Source organism: Hordeum vulgare, chromosome 5H (assembly GCF_904849725.1).
Source record: "Hordeum vulgare subsp. vulgare chromosome 5H, MorexV3_pseudomolecules_assembly, whole genome shotgun sequence".
Taxonomy (NCBI): domain Eukaryota; kingdom Viridiplantae; phylum Streptophyta; class Magnoliopsida; order Poales; family Poaceae; genus Hordeum; species Hordeum vulgare.
The window spans coordinates 32,534,201-32,549,774 of NC_058522.1; the positions used below are offsets into that span (position 1 = coordinate 32,534,201).

General features: G+C 47.3%; 1 long non-coding RNA gene and 1 pseudogene across 1 annotated transcript; one reads left to right on the forward strand and one right to left on the reverse strand.

Moving 5' to 3' along the window:
- Positions 1–10,941: 10,941 nt before the first annotated feature.
- On the forward strand, positions 10,942–11,418 carry LOC123396931. Its single transcript, XR_006609936.1, has 2 exons — positions 10,942–11,030; positions 11,115–11,418. It is a non-coding gene; the product is annotated as an uncharacterized LOC123396931 (long non-coding RNA).
- A 286-nt stretch (positions 11,419–11,704) lies between these two features.
- On the reverse strand, positions 11,705–15,356 carry LOC123395305 (annotated as a pseudogene).
- Positions 15,357–15,574: the final 218 nt, after the last annotated feature.

A 15,574-nucleotide genomic window follows, 5' to 3' on the forward strand; every position in this document is an offset into this window, starting at 1 on the left:
AACTCTCCTTCATCCGCAGGTACTGCTTCGCCGTCCCCCTCTGTATCGACGCCGTCTCCCTGCATGCGCTCTGCAGATGAGCCTGCGCCACCTACGGCCACCACTGGACCTGGGGTCCAGTCGCCTGAAGCGGTCTCCCCTGCGGAGTCTGCTTCTCCTGCTTCAGCAACTCCTTCCATGTGTGCGGATCATGACCGGACCTCTCCCATGTCGGTATCATCTTCTGACGCCGCGCCGCCACCGCCAGCATCACATCCGATGACAACACGACTCCGTGACAATATTGTCAAGAAGCTGGTTCCATCCGATGGCACCGTGAGCTATGACCCTCGCCACCGCGCCTTTCATGCCCCCCCCCCCCCCCGTCCTATCGCCTGGCTCTCAATGATGCAAAGTGGAGATCTGCCATGGAAGATGAGTTTTCTGCTCTTCAACAAAACAATACTTGGACCCTAATACCTCTCCCTGCTGGCAAGAATATCATCAATTGTAAGTGGGTTTTCAAGGTAAAGCACAAGTCTGATGGCTCCCTGGACAAATTCAAAGCTCGCCTTGTCACTCGCGGATTTACTCAGCAGCATGGTATTGACTACACGGATACTTTCTCTCCTATCGTCAAACCAGCCACGGTACGTCTTGTGCTTTCTCTGGCTGTGTCTCGTGGTTGGCACCTGCGCCAAGTGGACATCAACAATGTGTTCTTGCATGATATTCTGACCGAAGAAGCCTATATGCAGCAGTCCCTGGTTTCCATGACACTGTCCATCCTGACTACGTGTGCAAATTGCACAAAGCTCTATATGGGTTAAAACAGTCACCTAGGGCCTGGTATGCCCGCCTGAGTGATCGTCTTCAGCAGTTGGGCTTCACCTTCTCAGCAGCTGATACTTCCTTGTTCATTTATGTTCATGGTGGTGTTACCATTTACATGCTTGTGTACGTTGACGACATTGTCATTGTTAGCTCTTCTGCATCAGCACTGGATCACCTCCTCTGTCAACTCTCTGCCACTTTTCCAGTGAAGGATCTTGGGTCTTTACATTATTTTTTGGGTATCGAGGTGCTTCGCAATTCAGGGGGAATGATTCTGTCCCAACAGAAATATGCACTTGATCTCCTACAACGCACCAACATGGCCAATTGCAAAGCAGTATCGATACCCATGTGTACCCATGAGAAGCTCACAAGAGAGTCTGGAGATTGCTTGAATGAGGAAGAGTCCTTTCAGTACAGGGGCACCGTTGGGGCACTTCAATATTTAACCTTGACACGACCTGATTTATCATTTGCCGTCAACAAGGTCTGCCAGTACCTATCACGACCTACTGATGTGCATTAGGAAGCTGTGAAGAGAATACTGTATTTTGTAAAAGGCACCGTGTCTACAGGATTGACACTTCGACGATCTCCATCAACCTTAATAAGCATCTACACTGATGCGGATTGGGCCGGTTGCATTGATGATCGTAGGTCCACGGGTGGCTTCGCGGTTTTCTTCGGGCCTACCCTCATCTCATGGAGTGCACGGAAGCAGCCAACGGTGTCACGATCGTCAACTGAAGCAGAGTATAAAGCCCTGGCAAATGGAACAGCAGAAGCAACATGGTTGCAGTCCTTCTTGAGAGAACTCAGAGTATCTCAGCCTCGAGCCCCTGTTCTTTGGTGTGACAATCTTGGCACAACTTACCTCACGGCCAATCCAGTGTTTCATGCTCGCACTAAACACATCGAGGTAGATTTCCATTTCGTAAGAGAGAAGGTGGCCATGAAAGCATTGGAAGTGCGGTTCATCTCCTCAGCTGACCAGGTTGCTGATGCATTCACAAAGCCCTTGACAAAGTTGATGCTTGCACGCCTTCGTTCCAATCTCCACCTTCATACAGGTTGACATTGAGGGGGAATGTTAACGTACAAGATCCTAACGTATGTTAGTTAGGATTAGGTCATGTATATCTTCTTTATCTTGTTTAAACAACTAGTATCCAGCCGGACGGTTGTTGTACTTATCGTGTAGATTGTAATCTTGGCAATCAAGTCAATGCCGGAAAAATACATGACCAGCCCCTCGGGGTATTGCACGGCAAACTATCCTTTCTAACTGAGAGGAGATGAAGGTGTTAAAGCCGTAGACCGTAGATCGACTAGGCATAGATAGATCCGGTGAAACCTTTTACTCACCTAATCCCGAGCCCGAGGAACTCCCTGCTCCGGCCATCGGTGCCGGTGTAGTCGTCGGTGGCGTGAGGGAAGAGGTGTGGTCGTGGGTGGTGCTTCCCGTGAGCACTGCGCTAACCCTAGATCGGAAGGGGATTTCGGTGGGGAGTCTGGCGGCGCGGTGAACCTCGTACCGTGCACCCCGGCCCCCACCACTTTATTTATAGCGCAGGTCACAGGGGCCCAACAACCATAACGGGTTGGGCGCCCCCGATCAGGGCGCATAGATCAAGGGCCCGGTGGGCCGTTGGGCCCACGCGGAAGAGATCAACCTAACATTCTCCCCCTTGATCTCAACTTTCACTTTGACTTTGTACTTTTATTTGTTCCATCACATATAGGCGTTTAGAGCATGTCTCATCGTCACAGCTTAATTGCCGATAGAATCATACAGCCACAACACACCTTTTCTTTTGAAACAAATTCATTTACTTCTGGGCCTCTTATTATCCAGGGATCATAGGCTTTCCATCAAACCCATGCCGGCTAAGTGTTCCTTGAACACACTGGGTGGTAAGCCTTTCGTTAGTGGATCCGCAAGCATATACTTCGTACTTATATGCTCGAGACTTATAGTTTGATCCTCGATTTTATCTTTCACAACATAATACTTTATATCTATTGTCTTGGCAGCATTGCTGGACTTGTTATTGTGAGCGTAGAATACTGCGGGCTGGTTGTCACAGTATATCTTTAGTTGCTTGTGGATACAATCTACCACTTTCAAGTCGGGTATAAATTTCTTTAGCCATATCACCTGCCCGGTGGCTTCAAAACATGTTATGAACTCTGCTTGCATCATAGACGATGCAACTATGGTCTGTTTAGAGCTTTTCCATGAAATAGCTCCTCCTGCGAGAGTGAACACGTACCCAGACGTGGATTTTCTATCATCTCTATCTCCCGCAAAATCGGCGTCGGAGTACCCTTTTATCTCTAGGGAATCAGATCGCCTATATGTCAGCATGATTTCCTTTGTGCCTTGCACATAACGCAAAGCTTTCTTTGCCATCTTCCAGTGCTCTTGGCCTGGATTTGCTTGATATCTACCGAGTACTCCGGTGATAAAAGATAAGTCAGGGCGTGTGCACACTTGTGCGTACTGTAAACTTCCAACAGCCGAAGTATACGGCACTATTTTCATTTCATTGAGCTCATACTGATTCTTGGGACATTGATATTTCCCAAAACTATCGCCCTTGACTATGGGAGCAGGTGTGGCTTTGCTCTTATGCATATTATACTTTTGGAGATCTTTCTCTAAATATGCTTTCTGTGAGAGTCCTAAGACTCCATTCTTTCTGTCTCGGTGAATTTCAATGCCCAAAACATATGAAGCTTCACCAAGGTCTTTCATGTCGAAGTGTGAGGATAAAAACTTCTTTGTCTCTTGTAGTAGACCAATACCATTGCTTGCAAGCAAGATATCATCCACATACAAGATTAGGAAAATATATTTCCCATGTTTAAACTTAGCATAAATGCAATTATCCTCAACATTTTCTTGGAATCAAAATCTTTTAATGGTATCATTGAACTTGAAGTACCACTGTCTAGAGGCTTGCCTTAGCCCATAAATGGATTTCTTTAGACGGCAACCTAGATCTTCCTTGCCTTCCATGATAAAACCCTTGGGTTGTTTCATGTAGACATCTTCTTCTAAATCACCGTTTAGAAACGCCGTCTTTACATCCATTTGATGCAGCTCTAAATCAAAATGAGCAACTAGTGCCATAATGATTCTGAAGGAATCCTTACAAGAGACCGGAGAAAAGGTCTCATTGTAATCTATCCCTTCTCTTTGTGTAAATCCTTTTGCCACAAGTCGGGCTTTATACTTGTCTACATTCCCATTAGAGTCATACTTTGTTTTGTAGACCCATTTGCAGCCTACTATCTTTGCTCCTTTAGGAATAATCTCTAAGTCCCAAACATGATTGGAACTCATCGATTTCATCTCATCTTCCATTTCCTCTATCCATTTTGATGAGTGAGGGCTTTTAATGGCATCCTCATATGTGGTGGGATCACCTTCCATGTGGGCCATTTCTGTATTGTATACTTTATAATCAGTAGAAATAGCGGGTCTTCTTGTTCTATTAGACCTTCTAAGTGCCTCATTGTCGGGCACACTTTCTACTATTTCTTGCTGCACTTCCAATTCATGATCAACAACGGGTTCAGTCGGCTCCTGAAGGACAGGTTCCGGGTCTTCTCCCGCAGTTGTCATGGTTGGAGTTACAGTGGGTAGTGAGAAAAATGGGTCTTGAATCATCGGAATGGGTGCATGCACCCTTTTCTCCTCAAGATCAATTTTCCGAGCTACCCGGCTCCCCCTCATCATCTCGTCCTCTAAGAAAACAGCATGTATCGTTTCCACAAACTTTGTGTATCTGTCTGGACAGTAGAAGCGAAAACCTTTTGACCTATCAGGGTAGCCAATGAAATGGCAACTCACTGTCTTCGGGTCTAACTTTCCAAGATTTGGATTAAACATTTTGGCCTCAGCAGGGCATCCCCACACTCTTAAGTGTTGTAGGGATGGCACTCTTCCTGTCCAGAGATCGTGCGGTGTTTTGGGCACCAACTTGCTTGGAACTCTGTTGAGAATGTGAATGGCGGTTTTAAGCGCCTCCATCCACAATCCCAACGGAAGGTCTGAGTAGCTCATCATGCTGCGTACCATATCCATGAGAGTACGGTTACGCCTTTTAGCTACTCCATTTTGCTGAGGCTCGCCCGGCATGGAATACTGGGCAACAATGCCAGTCTCTTGCAAGAATTTTGCAGAAGGTCCAGGGACTTGGCCATATGGAGTGTGTCGAACGTAGTACTCCCCCCCCCCCACGGTCAGACCTCACTATCTTAATCTTTTTATCAAGCTGATTTTCAACTTCAGCTTTAAATATTTTGAATTTATCCAATGCTTCATGTCGGTCTTTGATTGGATAAATGTAACCGAAGCGGGAGTAATCGTCTGTGAACGTTTTGAATGAATCATAACCATCCACACTTTTCACCGGAAACGGTCCACAAATATCAGTGTGGACAATTTCCAGTGTTCATGTGCTTTAGTTTGCTCCTTTCTTTATCTGTTTTACATATTTCCCTTTAATGCAATCCACGCATTGTTCTAAGTCAGAGAACTCCAACTTTGGATGAATTTCATTTTTGATTAATCTTTCTATTCTCCCCCTGGAAATATGGCCCAATCGACAGTGCCATAGTTTCGAGGAGTCGTGAGTTCTTTTTCTTTTCTTTTGATCGTTGTTCGACGAAGTACTTTGTTCATTCACATTCAACACATAGGCCGCTTTTTCACATAGCGATAATAAATAAAGCTCATCATGAAGAAATGCATCCCCAACATAATCATTATGAGACCAAATGGCACATTTGCCATGTCCAAAGAAACATTGATAATCGTCTTTGTCAAAACAGGAAACACTTATTAAGTTCCTATTACATGAAGGTACGAAAAGCACATACCTAAGCAGAAGTTTGAAACCACCGGCTAGCTCCAAGGAGACGTCACCCACAGCTTCAACTTCGGCTTGGACACCGTTCGCAACTTCAATTCCTCTTGAATTTCTTGGCAAAGTTACCGTCGAACTGAATCCCTGTAAAGAATTTGCAACATGAACAGTTGCTCCTGAGTCAATCCACCAAGTAGATTTCATAAACTTTGTATACAAGGATTCATTTACAAAAGAAACTATATCTTTACCTCTCTTAGCCATGAAGGTCTTTAAAAAACAGGGCAATGCGTCTTGTAGTGCCCTTTCTCCTTACAGTGGACGCAAGTTTCCCTATCCACTGGAATGTGCCTATGCTGATAACGGACAGGAGCTTTGCCATTGCCATTGCCCTGTGGCTTGGAGGGAGAAGCTTTGTTGGGTGGAAAGCCCTTCTTCTTTTCCTTCACATAGTTAAGAGAGCCATCATGTGAGGCCTTAATCCTCTCCTCCTCCTGAGTGCACATTGTGATGACCTTTTCTATGTCCCAAGTCTCGGGCTGCATGTTGTAGTTGACAACAAAGGTCTCGAACTCCTTAGGCAAAGAAGCCATCACCAGTCAAGGAGAGCTGGTTTTATCTCCAGATCCACATCCATAGGTTTGAGCTTAGCCTCCGTGTGGCTCATCCTAAGGATGTGCTCCCTTATGCCATGGCCACCATCATGGTAGCTCTCTGTCACCAGTTGTTTGATCAACTGGGTGGCATACGTCTTAGAAGAGCCAGTAAACTGACTCTTTATCTTGTTCAGCATTTCTTTTGACGTAGGGCAATCAGCAATTGATCCCACGATAGTGGTCTCAATGGTGTTCTTTATAAACTCCAAACATTTCTTGTTGGCATTTAACCATAGCCTGTTGCTGATGGAGTGGGACATCACCTCTTTTTCATAATTTCCTTTCTTTTTGTCCCAGCTCTCATCATCCTCATCAGCCTCTCTGACTGGGTCTGCAGGTGCAGCTGGTTGTGGTTCCTCCAGAACCCAGTCCACCTCTGCAATGCAGAGGGCCATGTCCACCTTCTTCCTCCACTCAGAGTAGTTGTCCCCCCTGAGTGTCGGAATTTCCTTGAGGCAGCTCATCAGATGGAAACCTCCTGAAATCACCAAATAAGCAAAGTCAGTACGACAATCATATGCATTAAATAACGTTGGTTAACATAATCATATAATTGCCTATGCATATTAATCTACATTGCCGTTGGGCAAATGATAGAAATAAATGCATCAAATTGCAATATGCAATATGACCGTGTGATTAAACAACGTCCGTCAGAATAACAACATGATCATATTCCATATTGCTTTTAGCAGCGGAAAACGTGAAATTAAATTTCATGTGCCTCTTAACTTTACGGCAAATAATTCTGACATTTAAAGTAAAATTCATGAATTTTATTAATGTTTTTATAAAATTCATGAACTATTCTTTTTTTGAGAAAGCTATTTTGTTCGCAAAATACTTTCTACTTTTCTTTACAGAAAAATTATATAACAATTCTGTAAATATTCAGAGAAACTTTGAACATTTTTACTTTCTATTTTTCTAAACATGTTATCGTAGGAAAAAATTCCTAGAAAAAACCTTTTTAAATCTGCCTATTAAGACAGAAACTAAGAATACTTTAAAAACGATAAATGGCCGGCAGGCCGGCCTGTGGCCTCGGCCTGGGCCGGCGCTCTCTGTGGCGTGGCGGACCGCAGCTCCTAAGGCTAGCGCGCGTCCCTTCGGCCCAAGAGCTCAGCCCGTGGTGGGCTGGCCTCGGCCTCAAACTCCCGCCGGCCCGAGCCGCACCTAGGGTTTCATCCGGGGCCGTCGGATGGGATCCGACGGTTGCCCGCGCGATTCGGTGGAATATAAGGGGCGAGCCGGCTGGGGAAAACCCTAATTTTCATTTCCTCCCCACACAGCGCCGCTCTCCTCCCTCTGCCCGACGGCTCCTCTTGTGTGGGTGGCCGCCGGGCCGCACCGCGCGCTGTCTGCCCCGACGAGGAGGAGGCCGTCGGCCTCTCTTCTTGTTCCTTTGTGCGAGCAGCACCCGCGGTGGCTCCCTGCCCCGCCGGAGCCTTGGATCTCGCCGCCCTCGTCGGAGGGCCCTGGGGATGGCTGCCGGCAGCGACGACCGAAGGTCCCGCGCCGTGCGTGCCTTCTGCCACTCCTTTTGTGGTGGTAGCCATGCCCCGCCGAGGGACCCTTCTTCCTTCGCGCAGCGGCGGCCTCCTCCGCTCCTCTTGCCGGTGCGCGCCCTCTCCCGAGGGAGAGTGCGCCGCCGTCAAGGGGGTTGTTGGAGTGCCAACTACACTGTCGTTCTTTTCGATCTCAAGAGAGACAGAATCATGGCGCCGTGGCCTCCCCTTTCGCCGGTGGCGCATTCCCTTGCGGGAGCGCATTGCCGTCGAGTGGGTTGGCCGCGGTGCCTCGTTGTCATTGGATCCGCAGGGCGAATCTTTCTTTTCTTTGCATGTTCCTTTCCCCCTGTTTTTTTTTCTTGCCTTTTGCGGATCGGATCCGTATACTTTTCTTGGTTTTTTTCTTTTGGATCTAGATCCGTACTTTGCCTCCGAGGAGGTAGGTTCTTCTTCCCCACACCTCGGCTTGCCGATGCGTGTGGGGATCGAGAGGAACAGGCGCGGCCTTGCGGCGGCGCTTCTTTTCCGACGAGGCTCTAGGCCGTCTTCGGTACTTGCCCATCTAGGGTTCATGTGGGGGGGAAGAGATTTGCTTTTCTTTAACCGAATGAATCCTTGCCTAGCAGCTCATGATACCAATGTTAAAGCCGTAGATCGACTAGGCATAGATAGTTCCGGTGAAACCTTTTACTCACCTAATCCCGAGCTCGAGGAACTCCCTGCTCCGGCCATCGGTGCCGGTGTAGTCGTCGGTGGCGTGAGGGAAGAGGTGTGGTCGTGGGTGGTGCTTCCCGTGAGCACTGCGCTAACCCTAGATCGCAAGGGGATTTCGGTGAGGAGTCCGGCGGCACGATGAACCTCGTACCGTGCGCCCCGGCCCCCACCACTTTATTTATAACGCAGGTCACAGGGGCCCACCAACCATAACGGGTTGGGCGCATAGATCAAGGGCCCGGTGGGCCGTTGGGCCCACGCGGAAGAGATCAACCTAACAGAAGGAGCAAGAGAGAGGAAAGACGAGAGGAGGTGTGGCAGCAGATGAGAGAGAGTCGCCAGAAGGAGCACCCACTTTTCTCTCCGGCGGTGGCGGAGCGCCCACTTTTCTCTTCTGCGGTGGCGACGGCTTGCAGGCAAAGAGCAACACCGGTGCCGCTCGATTTGATATGCACGAGAGAGATGATGAGAGGGAGAGAGAGAAGCATGGAGAGGAGAGGAGGTCCGACGGCGGACGGGGCAGGATCATTGGAAAGAGTGCCGCTGGCTCGTCGTCTTTCACACCGTGCTAGAGCAGAGATACCTCTGTACAACCGTCACGCACGCAGGTTCCTCCTCCTTCCTTCTTGTTGCCCCCTCTTTTGATTAGTGAAGCTTTAGCTCTATGATTCCTTCCTTTGTCTCATGGATGAAGCTGTCGGCTGCAGGGGTGTTGCCAGGCCATTTATCGAGGAGCAGGAGCAAGGATCTGGCGTCCTCTCTTCTCTCCTACGATCCCTCCTCTTCCTTAAGCTCTTGAGACGTGTCATGCAGGTGTAGGTGCTTGTGTCTCGACCATCTTCCTCCTTGTATCCTCACATTTTTAATTTCTGATTCATGTGTCACGATATTATTGGTAGGCTAGAGTTTGTCCATGTGTTGTTTATGCTATAGTTGTATCTCCACAAAAGATGGCCCACGCTACTTTGCAAGCAATTGTTGTTGTCCGGTTCAGAGGTACTCTGGGATTCATATCACAAGAGAGAGGGTCTTGGACTCGGATTGAGATGATTATATGGAGAAGGCACATCTAAAGAGGTACATGTTTTATTTTTCTCTCTTCTGCCTAATTGCACGGATATGATAATTTGTGTGCATTATTTGTTGTATGATTCAGATATATTAACATGTGCAAATGATGAATCATATTGGATTGAGAGTACGAAGTGTTGACTGATTTTATGAAGGAAGTTGATTATACTATATCATTCTCCTGATTTTTACTGGATATCCGCTTTGATGGGAGAATTATTTACCCATATTTTGTTTCTTTCGATTATTCGTTGCCCCTTGGCGTGTTCAATAGAAACCGTCACTTGTCGCTGGCTCGCTGCTATATATTGGCTTCATTAAGAGGGTGTAATGATGCAATAAATATTTGAAGGTGCACATGCAGATTTTGGAGAAAATCCAAGAAGGCTAACATGGTTCTGTGTAACGCATGGGGAGGTGCCAGGGATAGATGATGACGACGAAGTCATGGCGGGGAGATGAGGTGCGGCGACAGCTGGTGGCTTGCTCGCTATGGAGGAGGAGGAGGAGGAGGTTGTGTAGTATGTGAGTGAGAGGAGTGATTGGTTTTTTTCCTTCAAGAAAAGAACAGAAGAGCAACTGCTATGTGGTGACATAAATGTCACATAACCTAACAAGTCATTTTTCGAGAAAGTACCGACCAAGTGAACTATAGGTACCTACAATTTATAGCTCACTAAGATCATGGTGTGACTCACATTGCATGATGCAAATGAAGATGAAGACCACATTCTTCGCACTATATATATATATATATGGAATAAAATAAATATCTTAAATTCATCAAATATATCTTGGTTTGTACTCCCTCTGTCAACTAATATAAGAGCGTGTAGATTACTAAAATAGTGTTCTAAATGCTCTTATATTAGTTTACGGAGGGAGTAATAGATAACTATTTTGATCATTTCTTTCTATATACACATTGTTCTATTAGATTTTTTATAAACTTACATCATAAGTGAAGTGGATTAATTGCTTCTCCATTGTTACATGCTGCCATTTCTATACATTTGAAATTTATACATGCATTATAATTTTACATGAAACCGACAAAAAATATATTCATAGCCCGTGGCAACGCACGTGTCATTGTGTAGGCGTGTATCAAATTTAATCTTATTGGTTGGGTTCTCCCATCTGTTGTTAGAGTTGTATGAGTCCCTCCAGCCCACCGATTAAATGTTTCCTGTTGATGTTGAGTTGGTCACGTGCCACAAACTTTCCACCAGACCATCAGTTCGTTTCATTCATATTGTATTTCCATTTTGTGGATTGAACATATCTTACTTTGACATACAGGGTCCTAACATTCTACTGGATGACTCTCTTTCGGTTGAGGTGGATAAGAACTTGCTAAATGCAGTTAAAGATTCAATTGTTCAAGGGTAGGCATTATGTTCTGTTAATTCAAATTTCCTTCAGAATATTTGTGAGTTCCTTAACCATTTTATTTACTGCCCTAACCTCAGGTTTCAGTGGGGTGCTAGAGAAGGCCCCTTGTGTGATGAACCAATTAGGAATGTGAAGTTCAAGATCCTAAATGCAAATATCGCTCCAGAACCACTGCACCGTGGTGGCGGCCAAATAATCCCCACAGCTCGTCGGGTTGTCTACTCAGCATTTCTGATGGCCAATCCTCGAATTTTTTTGACCGAGCGGCCTGCCCGAACGTTTGAGGAGGGTTTGAGGGGTCCGGTTGTAGATGTTGTAAGTTCTTCTAGACATATTTCTCTGGACAAACACTTCATTGTTGAAGACTGGTTCTTCTAGCTAGAAAGATGATTAAAAAAAAAGCTAAGGTAATGTTGGTTCATTCATTTTGAATTACTTTTATCAGGGAAAGTCAAATCCCACTGAATCGTCTAACCAGGGCTAAACTCCTGTGGAATCAGGTAGTAAATCGTCTGTGCCAGCAAGGATCTTGATATCCAAACCAGTTATTGTGTCGTCCAGAAGTAGTGCTGAAACTGTACTTTGTATCCTATTGGGTTGTTCAGATGTTTTGTTTTAGAAAGAAAGAAAAAGTAAAGAGGCTGAACCAAAATATGTAGGCAACATGTACACAAAACATTGAACACTTTAAGGCAGAGTAGGCATGTCAATATACGGCAGCATATCACATCTACACGCTACAGCAGCAGCATGTCAGCAAGAGGAGGAAGCTAAGATTAACAAGTATCTATTACATCTTTCCCGGGCTGGTGAATCTTGAGCTGCTGAGCGCGTTCTTCATTAAGTCGAGATGTAGGCGAGTGCGGCAGCTACATCCACCATCTCAGGTCTCTCGCTGGCAGTTCTTTTGAGGCACATGCGAGCAATGGTGAGTGCCCTGCACAATTCTGTGATGCTGTATTGATTTGTAAGCATTTGATCTACCAACGTTCCAAAATCCTTTCTGGCGATCAAGTTGGCGGCCTGAAATTATACATTAACAAAAGTCACAAAAATTAATCTTCATCGCATACAGTTTTCCCTTTCTGTTGACCCAATGTAATAAAAGAAGATATGCACGAATCTGTGCTAATCAAATGGTTAAAAACTACTGATAGAGTAAGTAAAACTTAAGCTTATGATGCTTCTGCTTGCCAGTTTTCAGAAGCAAATTGAGATCAGAAATCACCACAACGTCCCCTTGCTACAGACTTATAGCATTGGGGAGAAGCAAGGACTAGTTCTTCAAAAGAAAAATAAAACGCAGGAAGTGATGCTTACCCATTGAACAAGAGTAAGCTCAGCTCCCATTCGATTCTGACCCATTGAATAAGGGTAAGCCTTTCTTCCTGTGATAACCTCCAGTATAACAACACCAAAGCTGTAAACATCTGACTTGGTAGTCAACTGACCGCTCTCAAGATACTCTGGCGCACAATACCAGGTGTACCCACCACTCTGCTTGGAACAAAAAAATCTGAAAGTTTTGGATGATATCCCTCGCCAAGCAAAATATTCGCGCATTTCACTCCACAGTTTATGACAGGAGGGTTGCAGTTAACATGCAAATGCTTCAGGCCTTGAGCTGCCCCAGCAAGTATCTTCATCCTTGTATTCCAGTCAAGAGGCTTCTTATCAGGGGGAAGATCTGGGAAGATAAGAAAAACAAAACCTAATTCTGGTTAAACAAGCTTCTGATTATTCGGCAACAGTGTAATGAAGTAGGGAACTATTACACACATGGTAGTTCAGTACCGTACCGAAAATGTGAGTTTCCAGGGAACCCAGAGGCATGAATTCATACACTAAAAGCCTCCGATCATCATCAGCGCAGAAGCCAACAAGCTTGACAAGATTCGGGTGATTCATCTTGCTCAACACCATAACTTCTGTGCAGAATTCTCTGCTCCCTTGCCATCCCGGGTTGAGGATCTTTATTGCAACCTGTTGCAGCAACATACAAGCGAATCATATACTACAACATCTCCTGAGCAAAACAACCTCACTAAACAATAGCATGGATCGTCGACTACATTAAAAAATCGTGTTATGTCTCCTCCCATAACCGATGTGGGACTAAACCGAACAGACGATCCGCATGCCGTGGCTCGAAGAGGTCGGAGCAGGGACCTGGCCGAGAGGAGGTGCGGAGGAGGTCGGAGCGGGGACCTGGCCGAGACGAGGCGCGGAGGAGGTCGGAGCAGGGACCTGACCGAGAGGAGGTCGGAAGAGGTCGGAGCAGGGACCAAGCGGAGAGGAGGCGCAGGGGAGGGGGCCCGGTGAGCCGCCGGACTGGAGCTCCCCAGCCGGAGCGCGGGCGCCGAGGAGAAACAGGCATTGGAGGAGGCAGCGGGTGCGACGGCCTCCTGCGCAGGGGAGCCGGCCCCGATCTTCCTCATCTTGTTGCTTGTACTGGCGAGGTCGGACCCGATCATGTCTCCGTGCAGAGTTGGATAGACCTTGGATAGGACCAACTTATCACCTCCTTCCATGGCTCCCTCGTCCCATGGCAGGGTGAGTTGTTGCATTAGGTATCCCAGGCGAAGCCTCTTCCCATGGCCATGGGGGCCGCTCACCTTGAACGAGAAGGTCTGTCGATAACCTTGAATGGAGCCGGATATGAGGGGAACGGGGGCTCGATCAGATGTCCAGATCCCCCCGGGGACGCTTCTCCTGCTTCGGTGGTCAGTCGCCGTCGTGGAGTGGACGATGTTTATGAAGAAGACGGTCGTCCCCCGCGGTCGCAGGGGGGTAAGTCTCCACGACGTCTTGCGGGTGGAATCGATAGACATCCACGCCCAGGTTGATGTAGCGGGGGCAGCATCCACGCGGGGTGGCCCCTCGCCCGGACGCGGAGCACCCCGAGGAGCACGAGGTGGCCGTCGTCCATCGCCGGAGGAGGCAGCGGCCCTGGAGGAGGCAGGGGCAGGCGGGCTGGAGCGGCGGCGCCGGCGGCGGCAGGCGCCTGTCTCTCTTCTTGGCTTTCCTCCATCTTTGATCGGGCCGGGTTGTTTTGGGTTGGGTTGGTTGCTCTGCTCTGCTCTGGTTTTGGGCGGCGGGGGGATATTTGAAGGAAGGGGCCGGTTGCGGTTGCGCCTGCAGGAAGGAAGAGGGGAGCGGGAACACGGGACAGGCACGACTCTGTCTCAAGTTAACTATGGTTCAGTTCAGAACTATCCCATTCCCATCTCAGGGAAACAAGCGTGCAACTTCAAATCCCATGAGAAATCAAACACTTTCACATGGAAGACACCGAATGGATCATCACCTTGCTATGGAATTCTCGTAATTCCGCTCGTTCCTTGCGAAATTCTGACCCGGATTGACCGAATAATCCCTAGAACCAAACAGACGAATTGGAATAATCGGGTCAGCAAGCGCTGTTTCCTTAACTCAAGTCAGTTCCCCTGTTTCCCAAACTGAAGTCAGCAGACACTGCCAAGGGTGTGTTTGGTTGGGGGGAGCAACTGTCAGATGGTCTGCCTCACCAAACTTCTTGGTCGGCTCGGTATCGCGGACCTGGAACGATTCGGAAGAGCGCTGGATTTGGTGGCTTCACTGGAACGACCCATGGCCGGATCACCACTGAACGGCCTTGCGATGCTTCCGACTTTGGGGCTTCCATGACAATCACCATTCGGGACTTGGAACAAAGTCAGGCCAAAATAAAGTAGACGCTGAGCATGTTAGGCTTAAGCTTTGTGATGAATGCTGGGACCCGTAACAGGTGCTATTGAAGCTGCTTGAGATGCCGCCTCACAAGTTTCAGTTCTGCCGCCGCCCCAAGAATGTAATACTGTCGCACAAGTTCTTGCACAATTTGGGTCTAATAAAGCTAAGCGTCTGTACCCCCTTTCTATCTGGGCTGATCATGCCTGCCCCCTGACTTTGTAACTGTGCTGCACAATCTGCATTCAAGTTGGGAGCAACAGGGGTGGTCCTGGTCTTGCCGAAGCAAGTCAAAAACTCGAATGCCCTACATATAATGCACAGATACTGGTAGTCTCTAAATGTACTGTCGACTTACCAAGCCTTGGTTATCCCTGCTCATGGCGACCAAGGGTAGCCCGCCGGCTTCACTGCCCATGACACGGAAGAGGATCACAGGAACCACCATCTTGCTGCCATCTACAACACAATTAACCGGCAGTTTGCTCAGAATGTTATTGTTTTCTTTTGCCAAATGAAACGGGTGAAGAAAAAAACTTTACCCTACCCCACACGCAACACGGCGCAGCACATCCATGTTCCTTCAGGCATCCAATGTCACATTCCCCCCCCCCCCCCCCCAAATGAACAAATAGCAACACACACTTGTCAGTGTATCAAAATGAGATTTCCACAGCTGGTAAGAAACACCATGATGACTCAATTCGGACAAATCATGAAAGAATGTCATTGGGCATGTATATGTTGTGGTAACTGCAATAGTGTTAGCAGAGCGAATAATAGTTTGAACAGGGCCCTAACAGAATACATTACAAGACTACAAACTCAC